Below are 18,194 nucleotides of genomic sequence, written 5' to 3'. Positions count from 1 at the left end.
GAATCATGCAACCATTAGATTCACATATTAAGAAATCAAAGTATAGTATGTGATTTCTAGCATTTAACCTTCTTATATGTAATAAGATGAAATGAAAGTAGGATGCTATAATAAACACTCATCTATAGCTTAGTAGATTAAGACTAGTCCACATTTAGTCTATTAAGTAAAATAAAAAAGAAACAAGACTTCAATTATAAGGATGAGTATGGGTTAGAAACCTCAACCGCAATAAATGCCCGATTTTCTGAAGCTTTCCCCTATATCAGAAACACAAATTTTATAAAAAAACATCATATTAAGTTGGCATCCACATCAACCAAGAGATGAAAAATTATTTATTTATCGTGCAATCAGTTGCTAACATGCTATATAAAAAATATAAAATGTTTAAAGAATGAAAGTTTTAACTAATAGTAAGAAAACAAATATCAAAATGAGGTAATAAGATAAATATATGCAAGTGTAGCACCAAATAAGCCACTTACCTTATAATTAAGATGAGAAGGTGGAAGTAAGATAGACCTCAAGAAGAAACAGTCTGATAGGTATCTGTAGCCAGCTAATCTGATGATTGCAATCTGCAATTGTAGACCAGATACTGGAATCATTGGAAGAGCATAGCCATTGGAGGAGGTGGAAAAAGGGAGTCAGGAAGTCATCTGCATTGAAGGAAGGAAGGGGTGTGATTCTTCTAATTTGGTTTTGGTCAACTACATGGACCATAACCTTGTCACTGTCTATGACTGTTGGAACTCGGTGAGTGACAGTTATGATAGCGCAAGTCAAGAATTCATCTAGAAAATGTTTTTTAACTTAATGTCAAAAAAACCTCTTCATCAGATTGGGCTGCTTCTAATTGTCCATCCAAGTTTGCTTGATCACCAACAACAGCCTCCAAAGCCTCAATCAATGGATCTGGCTGCCACAAGACAAGGGTAAAATTGTAATTTTTATCCATATTCTTACTGATAAAATATTAAACTTGGAAGATAAATTACTGTAATGTCCTTCAACGATAAGAATACACGTTCGAGTGAAAATCTAATTGATGAACCTTTGCTTCAATTACCTAAAAATAAGAGATTATAATTATTGAGAAAAGTATAAAAACTATAAAATAATCCAATTAATATTTAACATGTTTATACTATATAGCACAAATCACACCTGTCCAATTTTAAAATAGGAAATGGGGTCCAAAGTGTCATCCCATGACAATTCAGTCTGGTGAATATCAATGCAGGTACTCCATCCACCTACAAGGGCAATTACTTTCGATATAATCCACCATCTGTCGTTTCACCCATCTGGCTTCTACTACGCGTTTTTGGAACAACCTGCACAATAATAAGTACATATAATTAAATTTCAATTCAAACCAAAACTTTGACCACACTTACTATCTTTAGTAAGATTAACAAGAAAATATCCAAGTTGTTCAAAAGTTACCTTGACTCTATAGATTCACAACCAAAAAAAAAATAGAAAACGAAATCATTTTTGGTCATGATATATGATTTTATGTTTTTAACAATAAAATCATGATTTTCTAATTTAAATGAAAACCAACCTTCCATAAAACTCTTCAGCAAGCTCAACAGCAAATGAGAACCGACATATATCAGTTTCACGTATCTGAAAAGATTTAAAAAAAAATAGCAACAGACTTGCAATTCTTGTTTGAAAAAACTACTAAATAAATAAAAGTTGTTTTTAAAGATGAAACTAACTGTTTCAGGCAAATTGTAGATAAGCACTCAACTTAAAACTGTTGCCCCTGTATATGGTAATTTGTATTTTCTTTAAAGATATGGTTTTTAGAAGGCTAAAACAAAAGGACTTCAACAACTCTTTCAACATTATCTTTATAGTTGATTCTAGTAGGCATTTATTGGATGTTGTGGTAGTTATAGTTAGTTAAACTTGATCTCCATTGACTTCACTCAAGTCTTTAGTAGTTTTGTTCTACAAACTCCGAATAATAAGAAACTAATCTACACCCTAAATCTTAAGTGAGTTAACACATGTATACTAATATAAAAGTTTTACTATCACTATATTAGAGAGCATAGATTAATCTTAAGCTACATTTTTCCTGATTTTACTTCGTGTATACAATTCGATTTATGAGAGAAATAGGAGACATCATCCAATCATATAGTAATGAACCAGACACCTAAGCCCTCGATTGTAATCCACTTTAGGAAATTCAAGCGCTTCAGCCAGTGGGGTCTATGATTTAATAGTAGAATGCTTGATATGTAATAGCGCAAGGAAGACCAACACTCTTAGCTGATAACCCTGAAAATCTAAGACTTTTAAGTAATAAACCATGTTTGAGAATAAACAACTGAAACATAAGCAACAATCAGAAGTCTAAGAGACCTTCACATGCTTATGAACACCAATTTAATCCATTGTAACATCTCAAAACAAATACCTGAACTATAGTTTTAAGCTAATCAAAATATCAGAAGCAATTTGATAACTATATTCTTATAGAGAGTTCCTTGTACCCTTGTGTTTCATTCAGTCATTTGTAACAATCTACACATTCCAATGAAAAATAGTAATACATACAAAGCTAGTTAGAGAGCTCATGTATTAAGAGTGAGAGCCATATCGGTATTAGCAGTAACCCAAGCACATCTCTTCCGTCCCAGTGAAGCATCTGCTGAAGATTCCAAAGAACTATCAGTCTCCACAACATTTTCAAGTTTTTCACCTGTTGCAACACTCTCAACTTTTCCAGTTTTTGAAACTGCGTTCAAAATATTATCAAGCTTTCTTGTTATTTGAAAAAAACATGGCCTTACATCCTTCAACAACTGGCAGACCTCAGCAAGGCCACTGTGTAAATGGTGTTGTCAGGTGCAAACCCAAAGATGCTGCAAAAGGCAACATTGATTTTATCACATCTTCATTCTCAATTTGGTGAACATAACGTGTGCTGTAGACTACTCTCTCAACTCCTGGAAATAAACAAATCAAAAAATATTACACACCAAAAGGGTATTTTGGTTTTTTCAATACAACAAAAAGGCAGAATTGTTGAATTCCAACTTATAAGACAATGCATGAATTAATGCCTTCTCCTGCAAAGCAGCAAGTTTGTGGAGCTGGCCCACATGACAGATAAATTTATAATGAATTATACATTATACAGAAGAATTTAATCAACAAAAATTAGTCTACATTGATTTATTTCCAAGTTCAAAGATATATTTAAATTATACAGAAAAATATAATAAACAAAAATCACTCTGGATTAATGCTTCTTTCTTCAGCAATACTATGAAGGTTTGGTTGCGAATAACAAAGTTTTGTGATTAGTTTCTTGGGCGATTCTACATGGTTTCTGTTTCTTTGACCATTAGTAGCAGTTTCTTTAATGGATCCTGTTGTCCGTTTCTCATTTGCAAACATACAAGTAAAAAAACTTTTACGCTCTTCTGACTCATCCCCACCTTTAAATGACTTCATACAAAAATAAACAAAGCATATTGTGTAATTGAATATTTGATTATAAATTTGTAATGAATTATAGCTACCTGAACATCTTGAAAATCTGCTCAAGCATGGAAAGCAACATGATAAATTGTGAAAAACCTATGGACGAAACCTCCCCTCCTATGAATATAATTAGCAGTAGGATGTCTATCACTTACCCAATTGCAACATAATAAACTGCGAACATCCTGATAATTAATAATAAACAAAATACATATATTATATTTGATGGGTTTTATGCATAAGAACAATCTTGTGTGCTCATACAAACCCTAATGCTTGGATCTAGGTTTCTCTATTGTACATGCTTTGAATCCAAGACTAATAAACTTAGATCTAACATATTATGTACTGAATTAGGGTTTAGAGAATTACCTTTGATTGTTATATAGAAGTAACAATCAATTCCTTGCTTGGATTGGCTTCAAAAGCTTAGTGCCTCAAGTGTTGCCCCTCTAATGGAGTCACAAACACCATATACAACTTGGATGAAGAGGAGAAGAAGAGAGGCTGCCCAAAAAACTACTAGAAACCCTAGAGAATCAGTTGTCCACGTTTTTGGGGCCTAAGGGGTCCTTTATATACTTGTGTAGGCTGCTAGGGTTTCAGTCAAAACCCTAATGGACAGCTTAAACTCTAAGCAGCCCATGGAACCTTCTGGATAAGGCCATGGATGAAAATATGATGGGCTTCCATCATAATTTCGTTCACCCCTTATTCCTTTAGCATTCCTTAGCCCAATAACTCAATTATCCAATAATTGCAGTCCAGTCCCCTAAGTTTAATTAATCTCTTTTAGCCACAAAATTAACTCTTAATTAATTCTTGACTAATATTAATTAAACAATATGATTTCTCCTTTAATATATTATTCTCATAATATATTAATAAATCATATTTAAACTTCTCTCTCCTTAATTCGTCCTACATATTGCTATGGTGAAGGCAACCCAAAAGGACCATGCTCATAATCGGGTCAAGTACATACCAAAATAGTTATGGACTTAGACACTAATCCAACAGTCTCCCACTTGGATAAGTCTAATAACTATTTTCGGTATGACTTTAGAACCTGATCAGCAATCGTAGCTTTCAAAAGCCGCTGTCAACTCTGATCTTATCAGATAGCGTGTCCTCTAGATAAGGGATTATATATTCCTCCATTCTCAAGATATCGTATAGACATAAGACATGAATTTTAATCATTCTCTCTATATTGTTTCCCGACTTCCGATTTATGACGACTGATAACAGACTACAATTGAACACATCAACTTAGTCCCGGCTTGTCCAAGCGCTTAGGTGTCATCATTAAATCATCGAGAGGCCCACATATATCGCTTTTATCCCACTTTGGGTAAAAGGAAAGGATAAACTTCAACTCAAATGCTTGCTTGCATTTACTGATCGAATCACACACAACAATAAGTTTTATAACACCAAGTTACTGGTGCGTTTACTTATTATCAATGTGCAACCGACCAACAAATAAGAACTTACATGTCTCGGTTTCAAGAATATACAATATTATCGTCTCACTAATCACTCGTGATCCAAGTGAGCGTGGGTTTAATCCAATACTCTAATCTTATTAAAGCACTCATGAACTCTGCAGCAAACTCATGCTATGTCTAAACACTTTAGACAATCTACAGACAGATTCATGATAGTCTTTATTCATACCTACTCCCAACGTATGACCGACTGTGGATGTTTGAATAACCTAGTTATTTTGGAAGTCAAAACATGCAAATTGAAACATAACAATAATACTTAATCCTATATGGCCTCAAACTTGTGAGAGTAAATAAAACACTTCTATTTAACCACCATATTGATTACTCATTATTATCGTTTACTGTTTCAGAAAATCAACTTATTACTTGAATTACAACAACAATTGTCCCATGCTCTAAGCATGCACACTTTGTTTCCTATGGTCCATGCTTTGTGAAATAGATCAATTGAAAAACCTTTTCAATGATGCTCATTTCACAATTCCTTAATCCCCATTGTTAGTGTAAGAACACAAGGTTCTCGCCACTACTAGAATATGCTAGATTCTAACATCTTATGCAACGATTCTTTCATAAAGTCATAGCACAGAAGTCACCAAGACTTGGCTAATGAAATTTTGAAGTACTCTATCGGACATTGTTACAAGACAATTCCATAGACGTGAAGTCACACATTCAAAGTACATTCATTCGAACATCCTTCCTGCATAAAAGTTTCTAATCTAGGCATAGAATCTCAATATCCAACTCCCAATATGGAAACATTTCCACATTTGCCATATGACAGCTCATTCTTAATAGAATCTTATCTATTCATAATAATGTCGATATGGTCCATCCAATACCATACTTCCAACTACTCACAAGTGACCAATCCTCAGCGAACTTTGGATCGTCCTTTGATAGTTGTTTAATAATTTTAGTCAAAATCCATTCTAGTCCTTTTTCCCTCTTAATGCGCTAGACATTTGGAAAATTTTAGAATGGTAAAATATTGTAGCATTTGCAATCGATCCTATACCCGAAGCGTATGGGACACGATGCATAATGTCTTACGTAAAGATATGATACTTTACCAATCTTTTGCCATAATATTTTATGTGTCATGTTCTCACAATTCGATCTATGAAGAGGGATGCCGTAATCATAATCGAATTTTAAGAACACACAATGTATCCTTTGACTGAAAATATTAAAATTTCTCAATCTAAGCTTTAGATTTTGAAACGAAGTATAATATTCTCTCCCTTAATTATATTAAAACAACTTTTCAACCCATGCAACTTTGCAAATTGAATCTTTGTTTTTCTATAATTAATTTTGCTAACTTGCAATACTTGCCATAATAATCATACAAGCATAACACTTATGCTCCCACTATCATGATGATTATTATCATATAAGCATAACACTTACGCTCCCACTAGCTTTGACATGTATTCAGAAAACAAATGAACTTTCAGAAAACAATGCCTATTGAATTTCTGAAATTCATATTTCTAATACCAGATGCTTCGATAAGCCTTTATCTAAGCTTCTTAAACTTATACACCTTTGCCTTAGATAGCTCATATGTGTGTTTAACTAATTCAGAACTTATGTTACTAAGTTCCAAATGTTCAAGCTAGTTGCCAAATCTCATAATTCGAACTATGGAAAGGGATGCCGTAACCATAATCGAATTTTGAGAATACAATTTTCACAATCGCTATCTTCTTAAAATCTCTTTTAGTGAAAGCATTTACTCACAGTCATTTTCATGAAGGAGGGAATCTTATGACACTTAGATTTTATGGTGTATGAGTTCCTATCCATGTGAATTTGCCAAAACCAAGGTTTGCGACAAATCCAAACTCATATGGACTGAACTTTCTTAATCTTGATTTCTTTCCTTATGGTAACACAAGTGCCCACCATGTCTTCCAAGTAGTTTAGTAACTTGTCCTTACATATCAATGTACTTTCCATCGACTAAGGCTCTAGTATGCATTCAAATGAGAACTCATAGAACTCACATACGCAATTAACTCAATTGGAATGGCACAAAAACAAAATAATGTCATCATGATAGGTTGCAAACCTCAAGTCGTGTGCTAGTGATGATCGATAAGGTATATTCTTGATTTGTTCTTGAAACCTTTCAAGACCATTAAGACTCTCACTGACTCCTTGACATATAAGATTCTCTTGTCAAGAAACATTTCTTGACAAAGCAAATATTCAAGAGTTAGTGTAGTTCTTATCAAGACAAAACACTTCACATAATTGGTCCTAGTTGGTCTTTGTCTTATCCAAGATAGCACAACTTTCCAATTTCAAATGTGCAAGAATAAGAAAAATTTTCCAAATTCCACATTTGATAAGTGTTATAAACCTACTTAAGACTTTTCACTCAATGTCACAATCTTGACTCTAAGACTTAATATTGGAACGAAGTATGATTGACTTATTGATTTAACCATTTCTACAATACTCGATTCCTCTTCTTAGACACGCAATTGCACTAAGACTCACTTAGAGGATCTATTGAGACATGGTTCTTAATCTTTAAGACTTATCATAAAACACAATAAAAGGTACTCTCCCTTCTTCTTAGAAAAGAGAAACTTTTATCTTTCTGCCTACTCGATTCTTCTTTATTCGTTCTACTATTCATTGAAACTCTTTCAATCAACTCAGAATTACACTTAATCTTATAAGTATAATCATATTTACTAAACTTTAGTAAATCATGACGAATATCTTTGTCACTCTTGTGGTGGACTTGATCAACGCACAACCTCGTGTACTTGATCTCCTAGTCCTTCAATTGACACTTTGTCAAAGAATTAGTCTAAGTTTCCCAAATGTGAAAGTTTTCCATTCATCATACAATACACATTGCATGATTCCAAGTTTCTGTCCAATTGAAACTTGGGTGATGAGAAACTCTCCTTACTTGGTAAACTCTTGACACTTCCACAATTAACCTAATTAAGAATCAAATCCATTATTGCTAATAATAGAAACATTTAAACATCAATTTTTTTCATACATGCCATCGCAAGGATAAATAAATAAGATAAAATCAAAATTCATTTTATTGCGGAAAAAATTTGTCCTTACAATGAAATTCAATTGAAAAACTATGTTATTACATATTTCTTAACAATCTATTCTAACTCAAAGTAGTAGCTCAAGAATCCATTCTTCAAGTAATGCGATCGAAATCCATTTCTTCATGATTAGATTCAGCTCACTTCTTCCCTCAAGCTTCCTCTCTTTTCTTCGATCCTACAAAACATCAAAATGTAATCTTATCACATCATGTATTAAGAATCTAGAATAGGAACTCAAAAGAGTTAGATAATGAATTTTACCTGAAGTAGAGCCATACGTCTTGACTCTCCCATCTCTTAGATCTCTCAGGTAGTTAGGGCAACTTCGTCTCCAATGCCCATTCTCTTGGCAATAAAAGCAAATGGACTCCTTTGGCACAGCACATCGGACAATCACAGACTTAGTTCTTTCTGCACTTCCAATGTTGCCAGTGTCCATTGAAGTTTGGGAGTTTGATTCACAGACAAGTTTGCTTGACCAGCATGCCAAATCATTGCTGATTCAGTAGCTATAAGCAAATAGGTGAGATTAATGAGGGTCACGTCGTGATCCATCATATAGTACTCTCTAACGAACTCACTATATGATTCAGGAAGTGAGTGAAGAACCCAGTCAGCAGCCAACTCGCTTGAAATCTCGACACCCAACATGCTTAACCTATCAATGTGTGACTTCATCTCTAAGACGTGTGCACACATAGGTTTCCCATCTTCGTGTTTACTTGCCAAAAGGGCTTGAGTGAGCTTGAACTTTTCAAGCCTTTGAACTTGTGGGTCAGGGAGAACGATTGGAGGAGGTGGAGGAAGTGAAGCATGACTCTCATTTCCTTGATCGTATCTCGGAACGTCATCTTCATTTGGAAAGCTTGTTCCAAAGGATTTGGGAAGACCATTGTAAGATTCAGACATCTACAAAACAGGAGAAAATTCAAGTTATGTTGATTAGAATTCTTGATGTAACACCCAAATGAAACATCAAGCTAGGATCCAACACAATATTCTACAACCTAGAAAAGGGATGTCGTAATCTAGTTGCAAAATATTTGAAGGTAGGTAAATGACAATTTACCAATTTCCACCATGAAAAACGAAAAAGGAAGATTAAGTTTTAAATGAATGGAAACTCCTAGATCTTTTGAGATTCATTGAACTTTTCAATGGCATGTTTAATCTCGATTATGCCCTACTATTTGTGACTGGGATGCCGAGGATCACAAACAAGGTGTGAATAACCATACGAATCACGTGGTGCACCCAATGCTACTATCACCTAATCAACGTGTCGGTTAGCCACACACGCTCCATTGATCTATGACAAACATCGAGTCACCCTTCGCTACCAATGTCATCCCCAAATTAGTGTGCCGGTTAACCACACACGCTCCACTAACGTTTGACAGGGGTACGGAGTGTAATTCTATGGATTAGCATACAATTTCACATTTTTCCTAAAGTAACTATGATTTGGGAATTTGAAAAGGCATTTAGTTACTTTGTACTTCATTATACTTATAATGGAAGGTTTCTGTCCTATCCTACCCGTTCGGCTAATGACCCTCCACTAGTCAAGAGTGCGGTGGGTAAGAGTGGATACCCATTCAATCGCCATTTTATAGGCAATTTCCTTAAACACCCCTTATAGACCAGCTTCGTGAATGAGGCCTACTAACGGTAAGACTGACCTTTTACTCATACATATATATATATATATATATATATATATATATATATATATATATATATATATATATATATAATATTAGACTTTTAATGTTATATATAGTATAGGGTGTATTTTACACTTTTAAAATACTAGGTGGTTTAATTTAGTAAAATTATACTTGTAATTTAATTAAATGTAAACCAAAAACTTTATGGGTTTATTAAATCACTTTTAATTATACACTTTAATTAATTAACAAAACCATAAGGGTGTGATTTGAACTTTTCAAATTACTAGGGTTTTAGAATTTAACATTTCAAAATTAAACTTTTAGTCAAATTTTAAATTCCAAAACTTGAGGGCAAGTTTTGAGACATTTCAAAACATTAGGGATCAAACAAAAAATAATTCAAATTAAACAATTAATTTCAAAATTATCTATATTTGACCTAATCTTATTTTAGTCATTAGATAATTACCAAATAACTTTAAATAATCCATATTTATCACATAAACAACAAATATTTAAAAGATTTGAAATTATCTATTGTTTTGGCATGGATAAACACTTAATTAAGATAAAATTCGGATTTTAACTTCATAAAACAAATTAAGCATCAAGTCCAAGTCAAAACAGCAACAAAAACCCGAAAATCCCTCTGTCTGACCCCTGGACTCGCCGAGTCAGGGACTGGACTCGCCGAGTTCATCCACTAACTCGCCGAGTCAGGTCGGGCAGAGGCCAAAAATCGTTTTTTCAGTAAATAAAACATATAAGCATCAAATACAACTGAAACCAATCAAGGCTCTGATACCACTGATGGGTTTTATGCATAAGAACAATCCTGTGTGCTCATACAAACCCTAATGCTTGGATCTAGGTTTCTCTATTGTACATGCTTTGAATCCAAGACTAATAAACTTAGATCTAACATATTATGTACTGAATTAGGGTCTAGAGAATTACCTTTGATTGTTATATAGCAATAACAATCAATTCCTTGCTTGGATTGGCTTCAAAAGCTTAGTGCCTCAAGTGTTGCACCTCTAATGGAGTCACAAACACCATATACAACTTGGATGAAGAGGAGAAGAAGAGAGGCTGCCCAAAAAACTACTAGAAACCCTAGAGAATCAGTTGTCCACGTTTTTGGGGCCTAAGGGGTCCTTTATATACTTGTGTAGGCTGCTAGGGTTTCAGTCAAAACCCTAATGGACAGCTTAAACTCTAAGCAGCCCATGGAACCTTCTGGATAAGGCCATGGACGAAAATATGATGGGCTTCCATCATAATTTCGTTCACCCCTTATTCCTTTAGCATTCCTAAGCCCAATAACTCAATTATCCAATAATTGCAGTCCAGTCCCCTAAGTTTAATTAATCTCTTTTAGCCACAAAATTAACTCTTAATTAATTCTTGACTAATATTAATTAAACAATATGATTTCTCCTTTAATATATTATTCTCATAATATATTAATAAATCATATTTAAACCTCTCTCTCCTTAATTCATCCTACATATTGCTATGATGAAGGCAACCCAAAAGGACCATGCTCATAATCGGGTCAAGTACATACCAAAATAGTTATGGACTTAGACACTAATCCAACAATATTGTCACATGAATAATTTGAAATGTAGCTTACTATATATGTCTCAAAGAAGACAACTGCAGCAGAGTTCCAAGTTGCTAAAACTACCTAAAAGAGTAATAAGGAGAAATTTGTAATTAAAGCTTCTTTTGATAATATAATGTGAGAAAAAGTAGTAATATTTCGTTTACATGTACTACTTACTAGAGTAGTTGAGGTGAAGTTCTGAAATCATCCAAATACCCTCTCATCAGTTCTTCCAATCCCCTCTCATATGAGAACCCTCGTTCCCAAAATTTGAACAGGCATCTATAGGGATTTCAGGATTCTTTAGCAAATGTGGTCAAACATAGGTCATTTTGTCACCGACCCTACCCGGCCACCTTAATTTGGTGCCCTTTGGATCCAAAACGAAGCTTTTTTCCATATTGAAGATGAACGAGAAATCTCCATAGATATAATGCGAAAGTCAAAATTGTAAAATTAAACAAATTCTAATAACTAGAATTCAAATTGTGAATGATTTACACTGCGGATGGAGAAGGGGTGACGGTTTGAAGTCGAAGCTATGGTGGAAGGAAGGTTGTGAATACTAGTTGTAAAGGTCTTCACATTTGTGCTCATTGTTGCTTTTGTGCATAGATATTTTAGCAGCGAGCATGGAATTTGATTGAGCCTAAAAACCCTAAACCCCTTCTTTGGTTGCTTTCAAATTTCGATATGGTTGAAATTGAAATTTTGGAAATTGGAAGAACTGTGAAAGAATTTGAGAAATTAGCACTGGATTCTGGTTTATTTGGGCTTTGTACAAGCAACTCAAAGGTTTATTTGGGCTATATGATCGACGGAAGGGGACAGAGGAAGGAAAAGGGGAAATACAATGATTAGGGGTTTTATAGGGTTAGTGCATCATTCTTTGCTCTCTACATTTTTCGTATTTAGAAGAACGCTTTGGAGTAGAATCGTTGAAGTTAATTTTTTGAGTGTTAGGGTTTACTGCATCATTCCTTTATTGAGTGTTATGGGTATCTAAAGGTTGGTCGAGAGGGCCTGAACATCATCGTCGTGTGAGGCATCAAGAGTCGGTGTGGGTTAGAGGTAGTGGAGGTGGGTGACGGGCGGAGACGAAGGAGAGCAGATGTTAGAGAACAAATCGATACGAATGTAGGAGAAGAAAGCAAGGTTTAAAATTTTTGGGGACTTCATTTTAACAAGAGAGGCGTGCGTTTCTTAAAAAAAATATAAAACGAAATTCACAGATGACACACATTTTAAATAAAGTGCCCTCCATGTTTTTAAGTTTTTTACATTAGACACTAATTTAAGGGCATGCAATAATGCGTGTCCTTATCCTTAAATTTTTAGTTGAGATGACACTTTTTTAATGTCACTCTTTTTTGCATAACATAAATCAACGAGTGTCGTGGTTTGTGCGTCGTAAAAGGGTCTTTTTCTTGTAGTGTTGGGTTGAGGTAGCAGGTCAACAAACCTAAGTAACGGTTGGGTTGAGGCAGCAAGCCAGTAAACCTAAGAAGTAGTTGGGTTGAGGGAGCAGGACAACAAACCCGAGAAGTGGTTGGGTTGAGGCAGCTGACCTACAAACCCATTATGTATGTTATATTTATGTTTTGTAGTGTGTGGTATTTTCAGGGAACTCAATAAGCGTTGTGCTTATGTAGTTGTTTATATTTTTTTAGGTTTCTTTTGTGATTGTGGGAAGGCAAAGGCATGATCGTACACACTAATTAGCAACATTGAGGATTCTACATTTATTAGATTACTCTGACTTTCGACAAATGTAATTTGGAATAAATGTTTTCTTAAAAAGGATTTATAATTTTGAAGTTTTAGCTTAGTAAATATGAAAATTTTTGGTTGTGAAAATGGAATGTTACATCACACCAAACATAAAAATAAAAACTAAAAAGGATAAAACTTCACTCATCGTCCTCCTATCACGCCCCACTCGTCTCGACTCCATACTCTCCACCGAACGACCACAACTCTTGCCATGTCGGAATATATGGCAATTGTTGTGGAAAATGTTTTGGGTACTCAACGTGTAAGTGGGAGAATAGCCCGTTAATAAATTGATCAATATAGTTCACACCACCATGAATATTATCCAAATATGTATCGACCTGGTTTTGGAGTGAGTCGGCTACTCCAATGGGTACATCGGGTGGTGGTTACGCTTGTTTTCCACTTATTGCTCATACATTATGTCGCCTTCATGCCCTCGACTCCTCTACATCATCTATTGGTAACTCTGGGTCATCCGTTTATATCCCATATATACCTACAATGTTTACCACCACTCGGATCGTATCTAATTAATGGATGGGGAGATCATTTCCCGGAATACAAGTCAAAGAATGAACCATGCTCGGGATCGAAATCCCATACGATTTTGCAAGTCGGGTCATAAAATGTCCTGTAATCATACTTCCCATTCTTGAGTACACCCAATTTTCTCCTCAAAATCATGCCAACATATATGGAAGGTTACAAAAAACCTTTGCTGTGATAATACTCCAGAGATAGAAAAGGTTTTGGCTCGAAATTCTATCACCATGTCCTTTATTGTTGATTCTAAAGGTGACGAGACAGTGGATGAAACGGTGAACAGGAGATCTAATATGGCTTTCTTGTGAATACTTTGAGTTATCCATCCTATTCGTGATCATTCTCCAAAACGCAAGATCTTGTGTCCCCACCGAAAAATCATGAGAAGTAACATGTAAAAACAAAGAAAATCATGCAAACATTACTTTATTCCTTCCAAATAAAGCCATTCTCCACACAAATTCTACCAAGCTACATTTTTGGTATTCTTCACCAAGTCAAAATGCTAGAGCTCTTCCATATTTTGGATCCTCCATATTTTTTTCAAAGTCAATGGTGACAAAGAACACCACCGATAATTTCCTATAAATAGGTTCTTGAATGGAAAAAAAATCCTCCACCCATTGCATGTGAATGAAAAATCAGTTTCCGGATATACCTTTACTAAATGTTGCTCCACCGATCCATAATATCAACACTTCTTAACCATGCCCAATCAATAACAGGTGCAACAACAAAATCCCTATTATGTAGCCATACAAAATGGTTGTTGTAAGTTCATAAAACATTTGCGAAATATCTTACAGGAATTGCTAAAATGGGTGTAGGTTTGAAACATCTCCTTGTGGTTGTTGCTAAATGGTTGTTGAAATTTTATAACACATCTTCCGAAATATCTTATAGGAATTGGTAAAATGGGTGTACGTTTGAAACATCTCCTTGTGGTTATTGGTGTTGTCTTCTTTGACCCATATTACTGTAAAACAAATAGCAAACTAACCACAAAACAAAGACACAACGATTTAGCAAAACAGAAAAATCAGTTCTATATACCCATTTTTCATGACATAACGAAAGACTCGTCAGGTCAGTGACGACGGTCTAGAGGCACTTCTGGTAATCGGAACCTGTTTTTGACCGTATTTATTCCACAAAATGCACAGGGTTCAGTATATACTCCTTTTAGATATATTTATCAAACATGTAAACATGATTTCTCTGTGAAAATTCAAAATTTTGACAAACCTAAACATAAAAAAGCACCTAGTGTTCAAAGCATATAAATTCAGAAAAATTAAGTTCAATAGATAAATGAAATATTACCTCGAAGTTCAATAGAAAAATTAAGTTCAATAGATAAATGACATTCTAGCGGAAGATGCAAGTATAAGGGCAAAAGAAATATGCATGTCGTCAAGTTTGGAGAAAGTGATTTCTCACAAAGATTATTTTAGGGTATTTACTAATATCCCCACCCCCCCCCCCCCCCCCCCCCCCCCCTTTCTTCATGTTGTGAAAAATGGATGGCTATGTTGTGAAATTAGAAACACGTGCTAGAATCGGGTTCATCAAAAATCGCACATCATGAACAAGAATTATCCACATCGTGATATCGTTTAATTTTGAAAAATCATTTTTTTCTTTATTATTTAATAAAAACATTTACCAAGATACACTTTGAACCCCACACTTGATTAAAAATAGAGAACGAGCGAGTGGCTACTGCTAGAAAAATTAAAAATGAAAATAAACAATAAAACTAAAAATAAAAGGAAAGAAAATGCAAACCAAAATTGGGTTGCCTCTCTAAAACGCTTCTTTTGTAAGCTTCAAGAGTCGAACCCCTTCCCACTCTATGTTGTGCCGGTTGGGAGCAGAATCTACGTATTCTCCTTTAATTCAAGTCTCTTTTTTTTTTTTGTACGTCGCGACCCTTCTTTTGTACACATTCTTTGCATTCTCTTTCTTCCTTGGTTTCTCGGTTGGATTTTGCTTTCGTTTCACTACTTTACTTTGCACAACCACTTCGTCCTTATTTTTCACATATTCCTCTTCATCACCAGGATCTTCATCTACACTTGCCTCCTTGACACGAGCTTGAGGGTTTGTATAGGAAAACACTTAAAAATTTTAGGAATTGATGCTCTAGGCGTGCTACATCTCACTCCTTTCCTCGATTCCTCTTCCTTTGGCAAAGGCTTGTCCAAAGATAAAAGCTCTTCTTCCATCATCTTTTGTAATTCTAGACTTTCATAAACTCTCTCTTCTTCTAACACCATGTCATACTTTTTTTAGAGTTCCTCAATCACCCCATCCATAAAGCATAATTCATCTTTTCTCACACGCAATGATTTATTGTCTCATTTTGCTCCCAAAGTAATTTCTTCATTACCCACTCGTAATGTAAGTTTAGACTCGCACATGTTGACTAAAGCTCTTGCGGTATTGAGTATTGGACATCCAAGGATGATAGGTACTTCTTCATCTTCTGTCATTTCAAAGACCACAAAGTCATTTGTAAAAATGAAATTTCCAATTTTTACCAAAAACTTTTTAATAACGCCATGCGGATAACTGACATATCGATCCGCCTTATGGATTGTCATTTTTGCGTTCTTCAGTTCTAGTAAATTCAGGTTTTCGTAGAACAAATATGGCATCAAGTTGATGTCAGCTTCAAAATTAGCCAAAGCATAGGTCTTTGTTACATTTCAAAATTCACACGACTACGTGAGGCATCTCAGGTCTGCCATCTTTATTCGTATCCCTACCATGAAAACCGTTGAACATCGTTCATTTAGAACAACCTTACACATCTTCTCTAATTCTACTTGAGTACTCATAAGGAATTTAAATAATTTTGAATATCCTTGCATTTTTTGCAGTTGCCTCGATGAATGGAGTGTTAATCATTATTCCCTTTACTAGCTCAATAAACCTTTTGTGAGCTTTCTCCAAAAGATTCTATCTTGCCCGGGGCAGATAAGGAATTGGCGGATGATAAGGCATAACAAGTGAAGTTTTGCAAAACTAAGGAGAGCCCAATTTCTTTTTTTTCATCCACCTTTTTTGGTTGTCGATCGGGTTGCTCTATGGTTGCTTCGAGGATAATCATAGGATCAAAAATATTTTCTTCGTCAGTAGATTTCGCCATCATATGTGGTTGCCGTTTTGGATCGAAATTACTAGCAATTAAACACTCTTGCACAACTTTTGCCAATTTTCCAACTTGAGTCTCTATGTTCGATAAAGATTCTTTTTGATTTCTTAATGTAGCATTATTTTCATTATGCCTTTTCTCATTAGCTTCTAGAAACCTAGCTAACTCCGATTCAAGATCGATTTCTTTCTTGAGTGGTGCTAACTAATTTTGGAAAGAGCCTCTCCCTTTTTTTGGTATTTCTCTTCTTTTTGTTTTGTATATTCTTTATAGGGCTCATACTGGTCACTACTTGAATATCATACTCATGCTTTCCTGTTCCTGTTATCATCTAGATCATAATCCATGGTTAGATGTGGTCCGTGACAGTTGTCATAGCCAACTTGCATCGCGTGAATGAATTGTCCCATCTTCGTGATCCTTTTATCCATGGGATCTAGCTTTGCAATTATTAAGGCAACATTTTCCTGTCCTCCGTCTCTATTAGCTTTTCCTCTTGTGATATCATCACGAGGGATGTAATATAATCTTGAGTGCTTGGCGAATTCCTCTATTAAGGACTTGTTGGTTATTAGAACCTTCTTTTTCATTTGTCCTTGAGAATCAAGAAGATGGAGAGTGAACAAATTGATGCCGTTGTAAAAGTTGGAGATTTCTTGTTGCATGTTTTGACCAAGTTGTGGACAATTGCAAAGTAATCCCTTGTAACGTTCACATGCTTCATATAAATATTCCCCATTTAATTGTTAGAGGTTTTGGAATTTATTCTTCAACTTAGCTATTTTCATAGGATTGATGAATTGTTGAATGAATTCATTTTGATGGTTGACCCACGTTGTGATCACTCCAGATGGTAGTGACTTTAGCCGATCCTTTGCTCATCCTTTAAAGGTGACTGGAAGCATGTTTAGTAACGCCGAATTCCGTGTACATTTGGGACATTGAAATAATTTGCAATATCCAGCACGTCTTTAATGTGTCCGTAGGCATCCTCATGATCCTTCCAATTTAATGGAATATCCTTGAGCATAGTGAGGATGTGTCCCTCAAGCTCAAATTTCATTGCGGCAGGAATTTTTGGTGGTACGAGACTCGATCCATTGTCATTATGGATTCGCCTAATATACTTATGCGTGGTCATTCTCGAGATCCCTCCCATATCATCTACCTTGCTTTTAGCCTCGCTGTCTATTTTTTGTTTCTGGTTTGTATCATCTCTCTTGCTCGTCTGGTTTTCTTTTGAAAGGTGAGATCACGTTCGAGTTAAACTTGGATTGTGAATGGATTTCATCGATATTTTTG

The 18,194-nt window shown here is 35.0% G+C and overlaps 1 non-coding gene across 1 annotated transcript; it reads left to right on the top strand.

Annotated features, from left to right (window-relative positions):
* The first annotated feature begins 17,566 nt into the window (after positions 1-17,566).
* LOC111885256 (small nucleolar RNA R71) lies at positions 17,567-17,668 on the top strand. Its single transcript, XR_002848059.1, has one exon. It is a non-coding gene; the product is annotated as a small nucleolar RNA R71 (small nucleolar RNA).
* Positions 17,669-18,194: the final 526 nt, after the last annotated feature.

The sequence above is a fragment of the Lactuca sativa genome, chromosome 5 (assembly GCF_002870075.4).
Source record: "Lactuca sativa cultivar Salinas chromosome 5, Lsat_Salinas_v11, whole genome shotgun sequence".
Taxonomy (NCBI): domain Eukaryota; kingdom Viridiplantae; phylum Streptophyta; class Magnoliopsida; order Asterales; family Asteraceae; genus Lactuca; species Lactuca sativa.
This window is presented reverse-complemented; position numbering and strand designations above follow the sequence as displayed.